We start from the raw sequence: 16,697 nt of genomic DNA, 5'->3' as shown, positions 1-16,697 counted from the left end.
GGGTGAGATTTAGAATTCATTTAGAATTAATGTAGAATTTTGCAAACATTATAGAAATGTTGCTTTTGAATGTTCTCTGAACAACAAATATGCTAACACAAATATGGTCTAAGAATGTTATTAAGTTACGACATTTTATTAAGTTATGAAAATGTTATTTCTGAATGTTCTCATTTTTAAATGTTTTAAAAACGTTTCTTTCTTGGTTATACGAATGTTGAGCGTGTTCATACGAATTCATACAAATGAATGTTGAACATGCAAACATTATGTGAATGTTATTTTTGAATGTTCTCTGAATGTTTTGAAACAAGTAGTAACATTTAAAAAATGTTAGATAAACATCCAACTAGTCTCGGACATAAAATGTTCCATGAATAATGTATAAATAACATTTTTGCAACTACGTTTTGAGAACATTATTAAAGACCAGACAACTCCCCAACTCAAAAAATATATATTCTAAGAACTTTTTGCTAATTTTTCATTAAATTATGAATGCTTTCTAAATGTTCAAAACCTAAATCTTTTAAAAATGTTTTTTCTTGGTTATAAGAACTTTAAGGGAACATGCAAACATTATTGGAATGTTGTTTTTGAATGTTCTCTGAACACTGAAACAAATAGTAACATTTAAAAAAACATTAAATGAACTTACCACTAAATGTTTCAGAACTAAAACATTCCATGAATGATGTACAAATAACATGTTTGTGCTAATGTTTAGAGAATATTAGTAAAGACCAGTTAACTCTGAACAAATGCTCTATTAACATTACTGGAAGAACATTTGTTCATATATTTGAGATAACCTTGTCAGAATGTTCCTCGTTAGCTGGGATACTGTTTGCATTACATTTGCATTCATACATTTTGTAGATGCTTTTCTCCAAAGCGACTTGCATTGCATTCAAGGTACATCAGTTCATGCACTCCCTGGGAATCGAACCCATGACCTTGTCTTTTTTTTAGCTACAGAATTGCATAATACACAGTTGCACGTAGTATTTAAAAAAATAAAATAAAAATAAGTATGCAGTATACAGTGAGCTAGTATTCCCTTGCAGCCAGAGCGGCGAAACACGTGGGAAGGCTTCAGAAGCAGAGCTGCCCCTAAACGTATGAAATCACAGCATGCACTGTTTGTTTTTCTTATTCCCCTTCTCGTTTCTCCTCATAGATGCCCTACGTGTCGAGACCATCTTGACGGCCGTGCGTTAGTGTCAGTCCAAAGTTGTTTTAGTGACCCTGAGTGTTAGTTTGAGATCAGTTCTGGTGGGTTAACAATCATGCCTGATCCCCGGGCAGATGACTACTGTGGGAAGTATGATGGAGTAATTACTTGCACATTGATATGGTTTTCCAGGCCATTACATTCTGTGCCACAGGAAGGAACTGCCTTGTTCTGTTTGCCGTATCGCCCATGCCAGATCTTTTAACTCGGCTGATTTTCCATCAACAGTTGGGCTTGAAAGAGCAATAAAAGAGTTAATCAGATGCATTTGTTGACATTTAATGAGGGTATAACTCCACGATCTGCACGTCAGGTTTGTTTCTTTTGTGTTTAATGTAGATTTGTTTAATCCCACACCACAGCATTAATTCGGAGCGCATTAATCGCATCCTGCAAAGATGTTTTCTGAACAATGAGGAAAAGATGTTTGTCTCGATGCAGAACAGTTGTTTTAAATAATAATGTGCTTGTCTTTACAGGGGAAACCCAATAATCAGACAGACGTTTTTTCACAGATGAGAAGCTAAACATTGCCCTCTTCTGGATATATGACTGGAATCTCGTGCTTGATGAGCCAGTCAGTAGGGAGCAGATTTTTAGACTCTACGTAGGTCTCATTTGAGTGAAGCGTGTTCCAAAAGGTAGGCAGCATAACTGTACTCTCTTCTAAGATATCTTCATTTGGCCACAGCCAGGGCTTGGTAGTAGATGATTACATGCAATTTGGATTACGTAATCAGATTCCAAAAATTAAGTACTTGTAATTAGGGTATGTTACATTTGAAAATACTCACAATCAGACTACAGTTACGTTTTTATGGATTACATGGTTACATATTATGTACGCAATGGCAGTAAACTATTCATCATTTATTGATTCTCCCTAATTCTTATTTTTTCCTCTTTTAAAATTTCCTTTTAAAAATCCTACTGCGTGTCACACATCCAGCTTTGACTATATTCAAAGACAATGTTAAAACAAATTTAGTAAAAAAGTAATCTATTAGTAATCTAAAAAGTAGTCAGAATACATTACCTAAAATGAGTAACCTAGATGACATCACTAACTACAGTTTTCATCATGTAATCTGTAATCAGTAACAGACTACAGTTTGTAAGTAATCTACCCAGCACTGGCCACAGTATTTCTAATGGAGAAGCAAATTGAAATGCATTGAAACGATCTCAGTGGAAGTAGTTTGGAATCATTTGTGAATTTTATTTATTTAGTATTTGTATGTGCTGTATATTTTTATGCATGTTAGACTGTTTTGGTTGGCATCTCAGACTAAAAGAGATACTTTTGAGAGGTGTATTGCCTACATCTTTAGTGTTCAAACAATATCTCATTTGCTTTTTGAATAGAACATCCTAGCAACCACCTAGCAATGCCCTGAGAATGCACAGAACACCCTAGCATCATTGAGGTGAGTTCTGCATGGGTAGGCACGCCCTCTTAACTACCCAGAACACCCTGGCAAATGCATAGCAACACCATAGCAACTGCATAGCAACACCCTAAGAATGCATAGCAACACCCTAGCAACCACATAGCAACACCCTAAGAACGCATGGAATGCCATAGCATCATGGTGGCGAGTTTTGCATGGGCTACTACGTCCTGGTAACTAGCCAAAACACCCTGGCTACTGCATAGCAGCACCCTAAGAATGCATAGAACACCCTACAGCAACCATATAGCAACACACTAGTATCATGGTGGCTAGTTTTGCATGGGCAAGCACATCCTGGTAACTAACCAGAACACTCTAGCAACTGCATAGCAATGCCATAAGTATGCATAGAAAACCACAGCAACCACATACTAACACCCTAGTATGCTGACATGTTTTGCATGGACAAACATGTCCTAATAACTACCCAGAAAACCCTAGCAACTTCCTAGCAACGCCCTATGAACACATAGAACACCATAGCAACAGCATAGCAACATCCTAAGAATGCATACAACAACCATAGCAACCACACAGCAATGCTCTAAGAACACATAGAACACCATAGCAAACATATAGCAACACCCTAGCATCATAGTGGTGAGTATTGTATGGACAAACACGCCCTGGTAACTACCCAGAAATCCCTGGCAACTACATAGCAATGCAGTATGAACACATAGAACACCATAGCAACCACATAGCAACACCCATGAAAACAAAGAACACTATAGCAACCACATAGTGACACCCTAACATGGTGAAGAGTTTTGCATGGACACACACACCCTGGTAACATCCCAGAACACCCAAGCAACTACATAGCGACACCCTAAAAATGCATAGAAACCACATAGCAACACCATAAGAACAAATAAAACACAATAGCAACCACGTAGAAACACCCTAACATGGTGACGAGTTTTGCATGGACAAACATGCTCTGGTAACTACCCAGAACACCCTTGCAACTGCATAGCAACACCCTAAGAATGCATAGAAAACCATAGCAACCACATAGCAACACGTTAAGAATGCATAGAAAACCATAGCAACCACATAGCAACACCCTAAGAATGCATAGAAAACTATAGCAACCACATAGCAACACCCTAAGAATGCATAGAAAACCATAGCAACCACATAGCAACACCCTAGCATCATAATGGTGAGTTTTGAATGGACTAACTACCCAAAACACCCTAGCAACCGTATAGAAGCACCCTGAATGCACAGAAAACTATTATCCACATAGCAACACCCTAAGAATGCATGGAACACCATAGCAACCACATAGCAACACCTATGAAAATACAGAACACCATAGCAACCACATAGTAACACTCTAGCATGGTGATGAGTTTTGCGTTGACAGACACAAAGTAACTGCCCAGAACACCCTAGCAACAGCTTAGCAACACCATAGCAACGCCCTAAGAACGTATAGAACACCATAGAATCATGTTGGCGAGTTTTGCACGGGCAAGCACTTCCTGGAACACCCTAGCAACTGCATAGCAACACCTTGGCAACCACTCGCAGCACTCAGCGAGTTTTACACAGGCAACCACCACTCTAGTGAGTTATGCTCTCAGCATTTCTTATAGTCACTTTATCCATGATTTATGTTCTCTTGTAACAAAGAGGAATGAAATCATATGTGAAAACTCGTGAGAAATAAGCAATCTCTTATTCTGTCCTCAGAGAAGCGCCGGGCTGTGGTCCAGGAGAGCGAGTCTCTGTCTAGACACACAGGTGCAGATCTCTGCTGTGTCACAACAAGCGCAGGCTCAGCGGGACACACCCTGTCCCACACTGACTTCAGCGCGCACAAACCCAAGCTAAAGCTGCGGCCAGACACTGTATTTCAGAAACAGACACGTGTTTGCCAGCCAGGTCACGGCTCCACAAATCCAAGGCCTTATTTCACAAGCGCAAATAATTGTGAAGTTTATACTTACAATTAGGGGTTTGTTCAAATCCGTAACTAGTAAATGTGATGATTTACCACTAAATATGAAATGAAAATATTTATATTTATACGTCATAGAATAATCTGGGTGAAACATATCACATTATTATTTGTGACCCTGGAGCACAAAAGCAGTCTTAAGTCGCTGGGGTATATTTGTAGCAATAGCCAAAAAATACATTGTATGGGTCAAAATTATTGATTTTTCTTTTATGCCAAAAATCATTAGGATATTAAGTAAAGATCATGTTCCATGAAGATATTTTGTACATTTTCTACCATAAATATATTACAACTTAATTTTTGATTAGTAATATGCATTGCTAAGAACTTCATTTGGACAACTTTAAAGGCGATTTTCTCAATATTTAGATTTTTTTTTGCTCCCTCAGATTCCAGATTGTCAAATAGTTGTATCTCGGCCAAATATTGTCCAATCCTAACAAACCATACATCAATGGAAAGATTATTTATTCAGCTTTGAGATGATGTATAAATTTCAATTTCTAAAAATGGACCCTTATGACTGGTTTTGTGCTCCAGGGTCACATTTATATACTTATATTCATTTTGTTTCTGTAGTTAAAGATTTTAAATAAAATATCTTTGAGCTGATATCACTTACGGTTTATTCATCACACAGTACTAATGTTATTATTATTTATGTATCATTATAGTATTCATTAATATTTTGAATTGGGTTTTGTTTATGTATTTTCAGTTTTTATTTTAATGATAGTTTTAGCAATTTTGTTATGTGCATTTGTTATTTTAAAAAAATCATGCTTTTATTTGATTTTTTTTTTTTTAGTTTTACATTTAGTGATTTTAGTACTACAACAAACCTATTTTCAGTTACATTTCAGTGTTAAACAGTATATGTTTATATTTTTACATTATTATTGTAGTTTAACTTATTTTAATATTTTATAGTGTTACATTATTTAATTTATTTTTTTAATTTTAATATTTTGTATTATTTTGATATTTTATAATTTTACATTTCATCTAATATTTATATTTTATTTTATTTCAGCTTTATTTCAATTTTAAAACAAATTAACATGAATAATTTTAATTAACATTATTTTAATATTTCAGATTTGTATATTATTTTAATATTTTGTATTATAATATTGTATCATATTTTATATTTCATCTAATATTTATATTTTATTTCAGATTATTCAATTCAATTTAAAAAAATTAACAAAACCTTTTAATAGTTTCAGTTAACAATAACAACACTGCACTGGAGATGTAAGATCAGGTTGAGTGAATTGCATTATGGGATGCATTATCTCACACACAGCGTGCTTTGGTTGTATAATGCACATTTTTACATCACTGTAAAAAATGACCGTGAATTTAACTGTAAATTTAAGTTACAACCGTAAAACCTAAAACGTTGCTACCGTATTTTTTACGGTAAAATTCCGGCAACCACAGCTGCCGTTTTTTTACCGTAAATTTTACGGATTTTTTTTTTACAGTGTATGTAGTAATTCATCTAGACATTCTATTGCCACAGTACTGTTGCAAAAATAGTAGTATTCCATTCTGAGTATCTGCATGCAGGGCTGGTGACATGAGAGCAGAACGTTCCTTCTCTCTCTCGATGAGCCACTTTTGTTTTCTTCACTTTGGTTTGTGTGTTTGAACAAGTGCCCTCCTCTGGTCAGACAAAAGCGCCTTGTTAAGCAAAACCTCTGCTAACTTTTATGGGTGATGCGGTCTCGGTGCTATTTGCAAACGCTCCAACAAATTAGAATAACAGCTGTGTGATGCGGGCGCTTTTCGCTCAGATTCTTCATGGCCACACAGTGTTTCAAAATGATATCCTTCAGTGCAGCTCTTTTTCTGTGGCCTGCAGACGAGGTTATATTGAGATAACTGGTGACCTGCTGCGTCAGCACTAGTGATATGACGGCTGAAGATCAACAGGCATGTGCGTTTTTCAGTGAATCAAAAGTGAACACTGCAAAAAAAGTTTTTTTCCCTCAGTATTTTTGACTACTTCTGCTGTATAAATGTTCGAAACATTCGTAAATCAAGATACAAGTACGTGAGATGACTTAAGATATTAAGTCTTGTTTCCAAAAAAACTATCAAAATGAAGCGAGTTTATGCCTAAAACAAGAAAAACATCTGCCAGTGGGGTCAGAAAGAGAAACTTAATTCAAAGAGAGTAAGCAAGTTTTTTTTCTTCTTACTCCATAGGAAGATATTTGTTCTTATTTAAAGCAAAAACTAAATTTTGATATATTTTTCATAAAACAAGACTTAATATCTTAAGCAGTTTTACTTCTCAAGTAAATGTGTCATGATTGAAGAATGTTTAGATGTTTGCATTGAAAAACAAGTCCTGAGGAAGAAATTCATTTATTGCAGATTTCAGCATGCGTTAATGAAAATGTATTTGGAAAAATGTCTAAATATCATTGCATTTAATAACAAAGCATCAAAGCAAGATGCAAAAATGGCATCATTTGCATGCTTTTGGATGCACACGTCACATTTAAAAACGCATAAACATTGCATTGGATAACAAAGCAGCAAAGCAAGAGATTGCATCATTTGCATGCATATGCAATTGATTATAAATTATTTATCTAATGCAAAACCATTTGGAGCCACTGTACGTTTATCATCTAAGTATCTAGGTTGCACGCAAACAATGCAAAACCTCTCATAAAGTGTAGGTTTTGTTTGATTTCAGCAGGAGCTCACTTCCCCTTTCTGGCCCCTGCACACAAGTAGGAGGTTCAAACAAAGTGTTTGGTGCTAATGAACAGACCCTGACAAAGTTTGTTTTCCTGCGGAGAGTCAATGCATATAATGGCTTCATTCAGGTCCTGTGGTTCAGTCATGGAAAGAGCTAGTAAAGAAATCCCCATGCCTTGTGTGTGACCTTTCTGAACCTCTCACAATCCTGTTTGCCTTTCGGGCCCCGTGGAGGGAGAATGCATATTCATGAGAAACTCGCTGCAGTGAAACCATTCACAGCACTGTAAGCAAAGAGAGAAATGCAAATGACAAGTACAATAAGGGGAAATCTTTTTTTGGTTTTCATGTGCATGCAAGAAAAAGTGCATTAACATAAATCATGAAGTAATTATTTACGGTTGTTTCTTTTAGTGGAAATATATTACTGTGTGACAAATGCTCTGGCATTAATTAAATGGTTAGCTCACTCAAAAATCACATTTTTATTACCGTATGCATCTTTGTGTGGAAAACAGCTGCAACATGACAATGAGTTCATGTTATATGTTATTTAAGTCTTTAATAATAGTTTTAATAATAATTAGGTTTTCTTTTATGGAAGCCTTTTTCCGCCACAGGATAAAAAAATAAAAAAATGTTATTATGAGGAAAAGTTTTAGTTTTTTCCTCACAATTATGAAATTACAGATTAAAAAAAAAAGTGTTTTTTTTTTCCCCACCATGGAATATATATATTTTTTTTTAATGTAACTGTGACTTTTTATCTCGCAATTCTGACCTTTTCCTCGCAATTGAGATTTTCTGTTTCACAATTCAGAATTTTCTTTTCAGAATTGCAAGTTTATATTTTGAAATTCTGAATTTAATTCTAAATATTTATTTATTTATTTAGTCCTGTTGCGGAAATGAGCTTCCATATTTTATATTATCCATTTTAATTTTAGTTAATGTTCTAGTAATTTTGTTGTGTTTTTGTCATTTTTATTAGTTTTCTTTTTTTAAACTTTTATGTATGTATGTATGTTTTGTTTTAATCCAGTCATGGAAATGAGCTTCTATATTCTTTTTTTTTATGATAATTTCCAATAATAAAGTTTAAGGTTTTTCAATATTTTATTTCAAGCAACAAAAATGTTTTTTTTTAATGTTTTTAGTTAAAGTTTTAGTTTTTAGTATAATAACCCTGGTTCATGTTTAGATGTAATATGCCTTTAAATATCCTCTTCATAGTGTTGTGGGTGTATTATTGACATGTCAAAGTCTAGACCCTGAATATAAGATGACCGCGTTTTTTCAGATGTATTTCCAAGAAAAAAATATCGTCTTATATTCGGGACAATACGGTACCTGTAAGCACCAATACAAATACCTGTCAGCGCCAATGCAAGGTGAAGTTCCTTGCGCAGTATTTGGAGAACATTGCTGACTCCTTTGTCACCCTGAAGACAGAAAGTTTGATGTCCGGTTAGACATTGAGAACTAACATGCATGTCCAGTAATTCAATATTAACTGTGTCTCACCTCGCAAGCGAGCGCCCACAGAACAGGTCTCCCTACAAACACTGCCTTTGCTCCCAGAGCCAGAGCCTTCAGCACATCTGTGCCCTTATGAACACCTCCGTCCATGAAGACATCCACCTTTCCTTCTACAGCCTCCACAACCGCAGGCAGAACGTCAATCTGCACTGACATACTCCATCACATTACTGTATGTTATTGCTCAAAGATTGCCCTGCATTCTCAGTTATACACTCGTTTGGAGTATTTAAGATTTTTTATGTTTTTGAAAGAAGTCTCTTCTGCTCACCAATTTTAATGTTTTTAGTTAAAGTTTTAGTTTTTAGTATAATAACCCTGGTTCATGTTTAGATGTAATATGCCTTTAAATATCCTCTTCATTTTGTTCCCAGTGTCCGGACAGTGAAGAAAACTGGAAGAGTCACAAAACTGGTTTGGGTTACTAAACATTGCCTGCTTCCAGTAAACAGGAAGGATTACTGCTGTCAGGCTCAGTACGTCTGTACAAACCACATGCTTTTGATGCATTTATTCAAACTTTTACACGAATGACTTACACAAATGTTTTATTCATGATGCTAAATCTGTCGTGCCCAAATCCTCTGGGTTCATTTGAATTACACAAGTCGGTCCAGTCACTGGCACACATGAAATCTCCCAGCATGCAACAGTTCTGCTCAATAGATCCTTGAAATGAATTCAAATCTTCTCAGAAGGGATCTGTTGACTTCCTTTAGTGAGCGACAGCCTGCCAGAAGACAACATACAGAAAAAAAAATTAAATACAGAACAATCCCACTACTGTAGTTAATCTGCATTTATTTAATTTGTTTATATTTTATTTTAAAATATTTTTAAATGTATAGTTCAATATAGTTTCTCCTTCTTGTAATTATTTTTTGTTATAAAATAAATACTTTTGTTTTACTTTAAATCAATTCAAATAACTAACTAACATTATAATAATTTGATTTTATTTTATTTGATTTAAATTTATTTAATTTAATTTAATTTAATTTAATTTAATTTAATTTAATAGAAGTCTCTTCTGCTCACCAAGGCTGCATTTATTTGACCAAAAATACAGTAAAAAATAATTAAAATAACTTTTCTATGTGAATATATAGTAAAATGTAATTAATTGCTATGATCAAAGCTGAATTTTCAGCACCATTACTCTTCAGATATGACTAATTACATGAGTCTTCAGTGTCACATGATCCTTCAGAAATATACTGATTTGCTGCTCAAGAAACATTTCTGATTATTATCAATGTAACAAAACAGTTGTGCTGCTTCATATTTTTGTGAAAACTATGATTGTCGGTGAGTCTAGTCTGTTTATGCCACGTCAAGTCTGCTCATGCCTAGTCAAGTCTGTTCATGCCTCGTGAAGTCAAGTCTGTGTCTCTAGTCTGTGTATTTTGTTTCGATTATGTTTGGAGTTTGGATCACCTGTAAATAAACTGCACTTGGGTTCTCACTATGCTCGCCTTCAGTGGACTGATTCGTTACAGAATACACGACCACTACAATGAACCCAGCAGTTTCACGCCTCTTGTTCTGATTGGTTGTCTTAGTCATGTGTCTTGTTTCCCATTGGTTTGTTCTTGTCATGTGACCCTCATTGTCTGTTATAAGTAGCCATCATGTTGTCATTGTGCCTGGTCGTGTATTGAAGTTGTAACCCGCTGTCGGTGAGTCTAGTCTGTTTATGCCACGTCAAGTCTGCTCATGCCTAGTCAAGTCTGTTCATGCCTCGCCAAGTCAAGTCTGTGTCTCTAGTCTGTGTATTTTGTTTGGATTATGTTTGGAGTTTGGATCACCTGTAAATAAACTTCACTTGGGTTCTCACTACGCTCGCCTTCAGTGGACTGATTCGTTACACTACCATTCAAAAATGTGGGGTAAACATGCATTAAATTGATCAAAAGTGACAGTAAATACATGTATAATGTTACAAAAGATTTCTGTTTCAAATGAATGCTGTTCTTCCATCAAAGAATCATGAAAAAAAAGTCTCACAGCTTTCACATTATTTCTGATAATAATCAGAAATGTGTCTTGAGCAGCAAATCAGCATATTAGAATGATTTCTGAAGGATCACGTGACACTGAAGATTGGCGTAATTATGCTCAAAATTCAGCTTTGATCACAGAAATAAATTACATTTTAACAGATATTAACATAGAGAACAGCTATTTTAAAAGGTAAAAATATTTCACAATATTACTGTTTTTACTGTATTTTTGATCAAATAAATGCAGCCTTGGTGAGCAGAAAAGGCTTGTTTCAAAAACATTAAAAATATGAATTATTCCAAACCAATGCATTTTCAGTATCTAAACTTACTCTTATGTTTCTTGTCTTACAGTATATTGTATCACCAAAACTGGTTATCACAGAAACTTCTAGAAGGATAGAGTTTCAATAAATCATCATCAGCACTAATTATAGATCATAACATAAAACGCAAGTGTTGGAAGACCTGGAGCAGATACACCATCTCTGTATCTATATTCAGAACGCTCTTCACGCTCAGTTGACGTTCTTCAGTTTTGGAGACCACTATGCGCTCATAAAACTTGAGGTTGCATCCAAACCTTTGTTTGGCGTCCACTTCGGCAAACCAGGGACCGTATTCCACACTATCAAAGATGCAATTTACAGGCCGCAGAGGATAGTTTGCAAAGAGGACTTGTGGGTTGGAGGTCTGTGGAGAACAATAATGCCTCATTTCTTCAACAGACACTTACGGTGGCTGGAACTCCATCAAGCTGTCTTGCTCCGTGGTTTGACAAGTATTCCATCCACCCCATACTTCAGCGCTTCTTTGGCATCTTCAGCTAAAACGACGAGATTCACCATGAGCAGAACATTAATTACTGCGGTTCTTCTGAAGCAGTTTTGCCTTTTCTCATTCTGCAATTTGGAGCCAAAACCTTTTGCACGGAGGAAACTGTTACATTGCAATTATGGTATGCAAAGCTGCCTTTATCTGGATTTAAATAAAGAGTTCATGCAAAAATGTGCTCACCCTCAGGCCGTCCAAGATGTAGATGAGTTTGTTTCTTCATCAGATTTGGAGAAATGTTGCATTCCGTCACTTGTTCACCAATGGATGCTCTGCAGTGAATGGGTGCTGTCAGAATGAGAGTCCAAACAGCTGATAAAAACATCACAATAATCCACAAGAAATCCACACCGCTTTGTTTGTAAGAAACAAATCCTTCATTAAGACGTTTTTAACTTCAAACCATTGCTTTCGACTAAAATCCGAGTCCGTAATCCAAAATAATGCTTCCTTCAGTGAAAAAGTTCATCTCCTGTTGTCTCTCACATCAAAATCCAGCCACAATAGAGCTGTTTTGGACTGGTTTGACTTGTAAACGGAGCTTGATCTGTGCAGATTTCTCTCCTGATTCAGATGAGACAACTTTTTTCACTGGAGGAAGCGTTATGTATCATGTACTTGTATTTTAGCAATGGTTTGAAGTTAAAAACACCTTAATGATGCATGTGTTTCTTACAAACATGCAGCTTTTGTCTTCTCCAGATGTTAACTGATGGACTGGAGTGGTGTGGATTACTTGTGGATTATTGTGATGTTTTTATCAGCTGTTTGGACTCTCATTCTGACGGCACCCATTCACTGCAGAGGATCCATTGCTGAGCAAGTGATGGAATGCTACATTTCTCCAGATCTGATGAAGAAACAAACTCATCCAGATCTTGGATGACCTGAGGGTGAGTAAACTGTAAACTGATTTTCATTTTTGGGTGAACTATTCATTTAAAACTTTTATTCCAAGCATTTCGGTTGCTATTGCATTTACTCATTTAGGAAACTATTGCTCATAAATAGCATCAAGATGCTGATTTTTGCACAGGAAAGCAACTTCAGAAAAGGTGAAAAATTAGCTTTACATAGTGTAATTTAATTTCTCCAAGTCTGTTCTGTTCGGAAAAATCCCGAAAATGATTAAATGCCGTTTTCCTTTCAGCCGAGGCCAACAGGAATGCACTTTTCAAGGAGAATTATGTTCCACACATGAGCTAAACTAACTAATGGTGTTCCCCAATTACTCCCCCACTCAACATACATTTCTGAGTTTGTCAGGGAACACATTTAAATCCTTTGGTCTGCGCTGAAATGAAAAGATTGTGTGTGTGTGTGTGTGTTTTGACTCTTTTATTTACAGAATGTGCCATTTCCAGAGCCAAAGAGAAGATAAAAGTTTATCTGAAGACACAATAACAGCAGTAAAGCTTCTAGACGTTTCTGAGATAACCTCAGTGCTCACAGACTGACTGCTTTTTCCTCTCAGGAGATAAATGGCACATTATCTTTAATTAGCGGCCCCTCGCTGACAGACGGGGTCGACCGGCCGCTTTGTTTTGATTAGGTTATGCAGATGTGTCATTCTGTATCAGTGAGGGTGAGCATTCCACATTCTTAAGCATAAAGGTTCCATTTAGAGTCAGAACTTTAATTCTGTAGTTCTATAGGAAAAAACTGTACTGTTCCATTAATTAATAATATGATCTTAAAAACCTATAATGCAACATCAAGAATGTTACTAATCTCCATAAGACCTTTATTTTTAAGGGTGCAGGCAAGTGAGGCGGTTTGAGAGAGAGAAGACATTATGTACAGACTTAATGAAATCCAAAGTGGACCTTCATGGCTTTATTTCATGTCTATTGGCTTTGAGGTCAGCTAGTGTACTAGTGTAAGTTTTCACTTTTTAAATATGTAATGTTTTCATAACATGCATGTATTTGGCCACTTTTTGCAGGCAGAACAGGTTTGTCCTTCAGTGCCTAAGATATCCCACAATCCTATGCGTGCAAGTTTGGCATTTTATGGAAAGAATCGAAATGATGTCTGATGGAATTGTTTAAAGGTGTAAATGTACTCATACACATCTCTAAATTCAACGTATTTTTTTTAAACTTTATTTTATATTTGTATTTTTTTTGTTATTTCATATTGTTTTTTATTTTATATTTGTTATATTTTCACTTTATTTTATTTAATATTTTATTTTATTCATATTATAGTTGATCATATTTACTTTATTATATATACTTTGTTATGGATGTTTGCTATATGTCTATTTTTCCCCCTTTATCTAACTTTATAAAGTGACCTTGGGTTTTGGAAATGCAAACAAACAAACAAAACAAATACATAAATATTTTATTTTATTTTATTTTATTTTATTTTAAACATAGCCACTAAATCTTTGTTTGATTGTCTCAAAAGCTGACTTTAATTTGTTTTAGATCTTTAGACGTGATTTTATGGTGCACTGGAAGTCTGGACAGCTTTCAGACAAAACCACAGATGATGTGAGTGCAATATTGTATTTAATAATTTTTTTTTATTTTATTTAAATACTTTAATAAAATTACAAATATATTTTGTTGCATTGCATTGCCACTAAATCTTTGTTTGGTTATCTCATTTGAAGCCTATTTGAAGCCTATCTGAATCCTGTGAAGTCACAGTTTCGGACACAAGCACACATGACACTACAGCTCCTCCAGTCCCCAAACACGGCAGGATGGCTCACCTGTCAAAACTCCTTTGACCACCACAGGCAGCGAGGTCATTCTCTTCAGCCAGGCGATGTCGTCCCACTTCACCGTGGCATCTATGGCCTGAGTTACATACACCGCCAGGCCGCTGTCCTCCCCGTAACCCTCTTTTGAGGAGAAGGCTAAATCAGGGGTCTCGAAATTGGCCATCCTGGGGGGAAAAAAATCAAGAGTGCAAAATGGAATTAGTCCTGCGAGTGTTGTTTTTGATCAGTGTATGAAAACTGAGCCGGGTTTTTATCCAAACAGCAGAGCTCGCGCTCAAATGGCACCTTGTTGCCTCTGCTGCGCTTTGATTTGTGGGGCCGAGCGAAAGTCTCCGGGAGGGTTGAGATGAAGTTCATGTTGTGTCACTGCTGATGGAAACGGAGGCAGTTGTGCTGAAATATATGGTGAGGCCGTGATACTTTTTTGGATTTCTAATTGCCGTAATTCACCTCGTGGGATCCGGAGCAGGAAGGCTTTACTTTCAGGAGGGCATTTTTATAGTGGGCTACTGCTGGCGTATCTGTAGAACTGCTGATATCTGAATGTTTCCCCACATAAAAAGCATAATGTAGCGAGTGTTGACGGAGCTGAAGCGGCAAGTATGAATCCCCACGAGTGGCGTGATCTACTGTACGAGAGAGATTTGTTTCCATAAATACATAAAGCTCTTCAGTGAGCGCTTCGGTTTTCAAAGGACGAAATAATGATCTTTAAAAAAGCATCATATGACCCCTTTAAGAAACCTCACGAGAATTGTGAAAGGAGTTAATATGATCAGTTTTTCTTTATAGTTCTTGTGAGGTTTCTTTATCATACATTAAATCTAAACTGTAATGTTTACAATGCAGCATCTGTTTGACTAGAAAAATGTAAATGAAGTTGCTTTATTGTAGATATTGCAATTTTTTATGCCTTTATAGTATTAAAGCATCTAGAGTTTGTTAGAGCATTATGTGGTTGCTAAGGTGTTGCTATGCAGTTGCCAGGGTGTTGTTATGTGGTTTCTAAGCATTCTGAGGTGCTGTTAGAACGTTATGTTGTTGCTAAGTTCTAAGTGGTTGCCAGGATGTTGCGATGTGGTTTATAAGCATTCTGAGTTGTTGTTAGAATGTTATGGGGTTGCTAAGGTGTTGCTGTGCAGATACCCTGCGGATGCAAGCTTCAGACGAAGAAGTGAATGATGTGTAGCTCCCGTCGCCTATTTATACTATAGTCGCACCGGTAGTGACGTCATGGCTGTCGCCGGCCAACGAGTTGGTGTTTTTTCAATGTATGCTTCAGACACGGTTCACGACGAGGCGTTCCCCATAGCGACCCCTAGAGGACGCAGTGTCTCGTTCCCTACTCAGGGAACCATGGTTACATAAGTAACCTGAGACGATTTCTTTGTTGCTATCAGATAATAGTTGGTTCTTTTTTTAACTGTCATTGTGTTGTTCATTTAGCAGACACTTTCATAACCCGATCAGCTGAGAATATGTTTGTCTTGCGCCTGGAGAAACATGCGCTTACGTGTTTTGCTCAAGGGCTCAATGGAATCATATCATCTGGGCTTTGAACCTTCAACCCTTGGGTTACAAGGCCAGATCTTTAACTACAAAGTCACACCACTCATTTTAGATGGTTCTAAACATAATAGAGTTCTTAATATATCAATTAGCAGTTTGTTAGCACATAAGGTCAGATGCATGATTTGTAATTGAACTAATTCTCTTCAGTATAGGATTCAGGTTGATCTTGAGATCTTTGCATGTCTTCTCTGTCATAAAAGCTTGTCAGATCAAATGCTGTTCATATGATGATGAACGGTCACATACCTGGCGAATGCTGCTACATTATCACGCAGAGTTTGCTGCTCGTCTGCTCCTGAGAAATAATAATCAAACACTGACTTTGGTAGAAGTGTCTGAGCCTGACGCTCATAATCACTGACACACACCAGCGAGTCTGACATGTTTCCACTGATTCAGCCTGCTGGATTTCACCAGGATCAGAGAGCCACTGATCAATTATTAACTCTCTCAAGTTAACTATCTGCAGTCTTTCAACTAATGTTTATCCAGCATCGGTCCCTTTGCCCCGTCACAGCTATAGGGGCTTCTCCTCAAAAATATGTGAACAACCAACACACAACTGAGTAAAAATCAACACCGTCTGTGTGTAATGGTCAAATAAAAAGATTTACATTAAAATGACTCA

General features: G+C 36.3%; 1 pseudogene; it reads right to left on the bottom strand.

Moving 5' to 3' along the window:
• LOC107737901 (hydroxyacid oxidase 1-like) overlaps nt 1–16,452 on the bottom strand; it is a 63,514-nt pseudogene extending 47,062 nt beyond the window's left edge.
• Nucleotides 16,453–16,697: the final 245 nt, after the last annotated feature.

Source organism: Sinocyclocheilus rhinocerous, unplaced genomic scaffold (genome assembly GCF_001515625.1).
Source record: "Sinocyclocheilus rhinocerous isolate Xijiao unplaced genomic scaffold, SAMN03320098_v1.1 scaffold3785, whole genome shotgun sequence".
NCBI lineage: Eukaryota > Metazoa > Chordata > Actinopteri > Cypriniformes > Cyprinidae > Sinocyclocheilus > Sinocyclocheilus rhinocerous.
Note: the sequence above shows the minus strand (reverse complement) of the source record. Positions and strands in the feature narration are given on the sequence as shown.